Source organism: Glycine max, chromosome 13, assembly GCF_000004515.6.
Source record: "Glycine max cultivar Williams 82 chromosome 13, Glycine_max_v4.0, whole genome shotgun sequence".
NCBI classification, from domain to species: domain Eukaryota; kingdom Viridiplantae; phylum Streptophyta; class Magnoliopsida; order Fabales; family Fabaceae; genus Glycine; species Glycine max.
The window spans coordinates 15,800,325-15,806,560 of record NC_038249.2 but is presented as its reverse complement, the minus strand read 5'-3'; the positions used below and the strand labels follow the sequence as shown (position 1 = coordinate 15,806,560).

Here is a 6,236-nt window from a genome sequence, read left to right as displayed (position 1 = left end):
ATGATGCCTTAGGAAATGTATTGAATTGAGAGTTTAAAAGACTTTTTTGTGATAAAAAAGTCTTGTCCATTCAATAAATAAAGACTTTTAAATAATATAAATAATTATTATGGTCAATGAGTACTACCCATATTTTTCTAAAAAGAATGTCAAATCTGATGTTATTTAGATAGAACTTTTTACAACTTACAAAACATTTATTGATATTAAAATTCATACAAATTTCAACAAATTATTTTGTATAATAAACTATGTGTAATTTTTTTGTATGATGCATAACTATCCAATAATTTCACTTAAATTCTAAAGATTTTTCTAAACTTTTCTTTCTCGTCGCACAAAATTTCGTATATTTTCGCTAAAGGTGATACAAACATTAGAACAATTTTTAGTCATGTATTTCTACCTATCCTACGTGCATTTTCTTTATAATTGCTAAAAAGACTTTTTAATTTTTTTTTACTCCGCTTGTGTGGACAAATTCATAATGCGCATCACTAAAAAGACAATGTCAAAAACACAAAGATCTATTCATGCCTTTCGACCCATTGTTACGATGAAACTAAAAAATATAAATATAAAAATAATGTTATTTACAAATATTTTATTTGATAACCACCGTAAATAAGGTCTTTTGCTCCCTGGTGGAACTTGAATATCCCATAGGCTTTGGATCGACTATAGGATTAATTCTTGGTCTGAAGCTTAAGGATGTATTTTGTTGGAATCAAACTCAAGTTTTTCCGGTGTGTATTGCCAACAAAGTCATAACTATTGGGTTGTTATTTACAAATATTTGAAAGCATATTACTTTATTAGTACGATAGATGTTCTTATGAAGTTCATTTTCTTGATTGGCATGATAAATATTCTTATTAAAAAAACTGGATTCACAAACTACTACAAAATATACATTTAACATCGGTTATAAGAAAAACTGATGTTAAATTACTTGAAATGACATTTTCATAAATAAAGAGATATCGTTAACATTAGGTTTTTTTTTTTGAAAAATCGATGTTACTGGAAGAAACCTAGCATCGGTTATAAGAAAAACGTATGTTAAATTACTCGCAATGGCATTTTCATAAAAAAATTGATGTTACTGGGAGAAATGTAACATCGGTTTTTTAAGAACCAATGTTGAGTAACTTGTAGCAACGTCGAGTTCATTTAAAAACTGATGTCATTAGATCTTTTATAATAACGCAAACTTTGATTGCTCCTCCACCAGGTTCTCCCTCCAAGCCATGGACTCCAGCCATGTCGCCCTTGTTGCGTTCCTCCTTTGATCCAAGGACTTCAAGCACTACCGCTGCGACTACAACATCATCACCATCAAGGCCGATGATGGTAGCAACACTCTCACTTTCATGTTTGAAATCACTAGATCACATTTTCATTTTGTTCTTCAACATTCAAAATCCTAAATCCATTTCTCTTCACCGTTCTCTCACCTTGCACACAATGCCAATCATCGACGCCAAGCACACATTGTGTTCTCACCTTTCCTTACCCTTCGCAAATCTCCCTGCCAATGCACTGCCATAACCCGTAATTCCAACCCTACAGTAATTCCCAGAAACCTTAATTCCCCAGTGTTCACTCTCTCCTCTCTTTCAATACCCCTAATTAATTGATTTATGTTCATTCATTTGTAGAAAAATAGATTCGACGCGGATGAAAACCAAGTTGTCTTCGGTTGTGTGTCGTGAGGAGGAATCCCAAAGGTAAGATTCTAGATTTGTTTCTTTTCTTTCTTTCTTCTTCTTTGTAGTGGTAATTTTTATTTATGTTTTTATTGTGGTAGGAAAAACAATTAGATGGTGAGAAATTGAAGAGGGCATAAATGGCACTACACTTGTCCACTGCACTGTCTTTTGTGTGCCGCGAGGAGGAGAAAAATATGGTTTTGGAGTTCTGCAAGGGGTGCATTGAGCACCAAAAGGCTGGGAATCTCTATATATACAGGTTTCCTGAAACTGGAAAATCATTATCTATGGAGAAAGTGAAAGATAAATTACTCGATTGGGCTAAGGAGGTATGATATACTTGTTGGTTTCATGCTCTTAGTGATGTCATGGATTGATGATTGTGAACATGTTGCATACATATTTAAAGTTATGTTTTGCTCTTTTCCCCCCTGTTTTCTTTTGAAAGTTAATTATCCTTTGTTTATTATGTCTAAAATGCCAAATGTGAACCAAATGTTGCATTTCTTGTTGAATATTATTATTATTAACTTTTAGTTTCATCACCAAGAACTTCCTTACACTATTTTCAAACAGCAAGCCCTAGAACTATGTGCTAGGGCGAGGCCATTTACATATTTGAAAAAATAAATGCTAGGGTGAGGCCATTTATATGCTTTTTGTATCATTATCTGTGGTTTACGAGTTGAGAGTGGTGTTGTTAGTCAACATTGAACATAACCAGAAAGGTATTAGTTGTTAGATAAGAGCATGGTTTGAGGCATAGGATATTGGGATATGTAAAAAGTAATGTAATGGTAATGTCTGCTTATCTTGATGTTTGTTTCTTTATACTAGTAACGACTACTTAATTCATATTTGATTTATTGGGTTATGTAGACACTTTTTTAATGTAGCTCGTAGATTGGATTGTGTCAGTGAGCATGATTTCATGGCAGTAATAGCTAGTATGTTCCAGCTTTTTTTCCTAGCAATAGGCTTTCTTGAGCATAGTTTGCTAAGGACATGGTCTTGCTATCCGTTTCTGGTTAAGTTCATTTAAGTGCTTTTTACTGCTACTTAGTTTTCTTGCTTATTTCATTGAGTTGCTTGTCAGTATGTTGTGGTCAAGGTCGTTTAAGTGTTCTTTTGTTTTGCTTCACACATTAACACTTTTTGAATTTTTTGCTCAATTGTTTAAGCGAGGCATAGGCGTCACAAATTTGAAATTTGTTCTTTTGTATTGTACTACTACTTTCTTTGTGTGTGTCTATTTATGTGCTGAAAATCTTGGGAATTATGGGGTTTGAGGAATTGTAGAAGACCTAAATCCATTCTTTATCATTTGTGTGATTTCTTCTTGATGTTGGTTTGTTCTCAAAATCTTGGTTGTGTATGTGTGTGTGTGTTTATTTATGTGCTGAAAATCCTGGGAGTTGATGAATTTGAACTTTGAAGAATTGTATAAGACCTAAATCCGTTTGGTAAAAGTCCAGGTAGTCATTGTAAAATGATTCAAATTCATGAAACTTGTTGAAATCAAGACAATGATTCTAATTCTTGACATGATTTGTAAATATGCAGCAACCGGAGTTTTGGCTAATTTCAGGCAGTTTTGTGTTTCCATCTAAAAAAATATTGTACTTCAAAGGAACCACATTTATTGAATGGATGGCATGAGATATGGTTTAGATGAGATAATTTTTTACTTGATTTTGAACCTTTTGCAGTGAAGGGGGAAAGGCTAATGGAAAATTTAACACTGAGCTTAATATGTAAAATGAAATATGATAGAGGGATTTCCAAACCAAGTTTGTTTACTTCAGGAGCTTATTTGGAAAAGAGTCTTAAATTCCCCTCCCCTCACCTCGCCTTGCCTCCATTTTCTTCAAATTTAACTTGACTTTTTTCAAATGAGCCATAACAAGTTTGACATTATTACCTCCTTTTTTTAAGAAATGTGCAATTAGGAACAAGTGAGAGCTTTGTATAGAATTTGTTGTAGTACATGTACATCTTTACAAGTGGTTTTTCTAACATTGTATCATTTTTATTTGAAGTATATAGGGGAGTTAGGGTTTCAGTTTGAGGTCTACCGCAATGATGAGTTGACAGTGGAGTTGAAAAGGTAAAATTATTTTTCTGGTTATGCATTATCATATAACAGTTCATACTGATGAAGCGGTTTTTGGGATAATGCATGTTCCTTTGAAGTTTTTAATGTGAAAGGCTAACTATGTTTAGTTATTTATTTTGTCTTTTCAATAGTAAAAATCCCAAAGGAGTATTGATATCACTTGGGCTAGGTAAGGCTTGGCTTCTTTAGAAATTTCATATTTTTTAATTTCTAAATTAATAAAAACTTAATACATGATCAATATTTAGATAATAGATAAATAAAAAGAAATAATAGAATAAACACAAGGCTGCTAATTTACATTTTTTTCATCCTTGCTGGAGAACCTCAAGATTCTGGCATATCTTTGCAAACAGTTTTGGAGCTTGGACCAACTATGCCATTGTTTGGTGTGTGCATGGCATTTGGAGGTGAGTGTATTAGGTGCCTTGTAATCCCCTTTGCCACAGATTTATTAGGTGCATAGAAATGAGTGTAAAATTTTCTTAATATATATTTGTATGTTGTTCATCATTAACCTGACATTCATTTTAAATGACAAGCATCCCCTACATTCTAATCTTTACCATTTAATATCCCTCTCAACTTTCATTTCTTCCTTTTGGCTGGGACACTATAATAAGATCAAAACTTTCTCATGTTATCCTGTGCAAGGAAGATTGTTCATGCTCCTCGGAAAAAACTCTCAAGTTTACTATGATGAGAAGGGAGAAGATGGAGTACTTGTTGGACTATCAAAGTAGGGTTTTGTTACTTTAATATGAATTTGGGGGCTTTATTCTCTGCTTCCAATTTTTTTTCTAATCCACTGTGTATAATGAACTATTGGTTATCAGCAGCAGCATTATCCTTGCATTTCAAGTTATAACTTTTTCTGAGCTCTAACATAATTTTCTCTATTTAGTTCGTATCATTTGCAGTCCTTCTTGGCTGGTAGATATCATGGCCTTGTAATTGACAAAGATAGCTTTCCTGATGATGAACTTGAGGTTACAGCCTCGACAAAAGATGGTCTTATAATGACTGCTCGTCATAAGAAATATAAGCATCTAAGGTAACATCTTAATTTCCTTTCAGAACTGATTGTCTTATTCAACATTGAAATCGATGTTCTATCATATGATAATTTTCCACTGTTTTGTATCAATCTAAAGTAACTTGGTGTAAATGATTGAGTGTTCTAGTAATACATGAAAGGAACATAAAAGGAATATCATGTTATGTAGAATAAATAAAGTGGGAGTATTGAAATTTGATGATTAATATATGGGATTGAAGTATTCATATTGTAGTTTAATTGGTTTAATTGTAACTTTTAATTCCTGGTGTTCATTTAGGAGGAGATAAATCCACTAGTTGGTATTTTCTAATACAATCTAGAAAGGAATCTATATTCTTTACACATATAAAGGAAAATAGTGTATTCAATTTCATTCTTGATATGGAGTGTAATTGACATCATCCATAGGTTGCGTAGTATTCCTTATGTTTGACATGTACTTCAATAATTTTTCCATGTTCAAGAGTCTTGTATTAACATAAAGTAAATCAAAATAAATCTGTCAGTTTTTTCTTGCAAATTCAGAAAAGTTAGAAAGGTGAGTGCATAAGCCATGAATTGATGTGTTCTCTGTCTAAAACCTATAGTATTTTTGTCAGCTAGCCTCAAATGTCAAATCACCTAATTCCTAGTATAACTTCTGTTACATGCCCTTAAATTTTTTAAACTAGAACATATTTTGTACACTTTTTACTCGTGTTTAACAAGTCATCAACATAATTTCTATATTGGTTGTTGAAGAACTAGCTTGTGTTTGATTCAACTTATTATGGAAAAACAATCGCTTTTAAACCAACTATGTGAGAGAGCTAAAAAATTCAATTATTTCCTAGCATTTAAAGCCAAAACAAACATGGGTTTGATTTCATGTTTTGTCAAGTAAAATCACATAGTAACACTGTAATTTATTTTACCATCAGCTAGTTACCTCTCCAACCCCCCTTCCTTTTTTCTTTTGTATGCAAGTACCAAGTAGTATATAATGTGAATAAATCTTAGAATTGAAATGGTTAGTGGTTGCTGCCAAATTTTGATAGCAGATAAACTGTCTTGTAGAAGTTCATGTGTTAAGGTCTGGAAGAGTTAGTCTTTGATATTTTAGGGGACTTTAGATCTAGAAGTCCTCTTTGAAGCCTTATTGGTCCCATAATTTTTCAAGTTTTGTAGAATATTTGCTAAATATTCTTGTTAGGTAGGTTTCAATGCCCGTTATGAAGATTTATTTTTGGCACAACTGCTATTTTGGCTTAAATGGATTAGGTGTGTCTTAAACTAATAAAGAAAAATGCTTACTCTAGTCCTGAGTAACAGTGGGAACCTCAAACTTTATATGTTCTAGCTTGAACAA

At 32.5% G+C, this 6,236-nt stretch overlaps 1 pseudogene; it reads left to right on the top strand.

Moving 5' to 3' along the window:
* Window positions 1–1,849: 1,849 nt before the first annotated feature.
* LOC100813478 (anthranilate synthase beta subunit 1, chloroplastic-like) lies at window positions 1,850–4,886 on the top strand (annotated as a pseudogene).
* The last annotated feature ends 1,350 nt before the right edge of the window (window positions 4,887–6,236 follow it).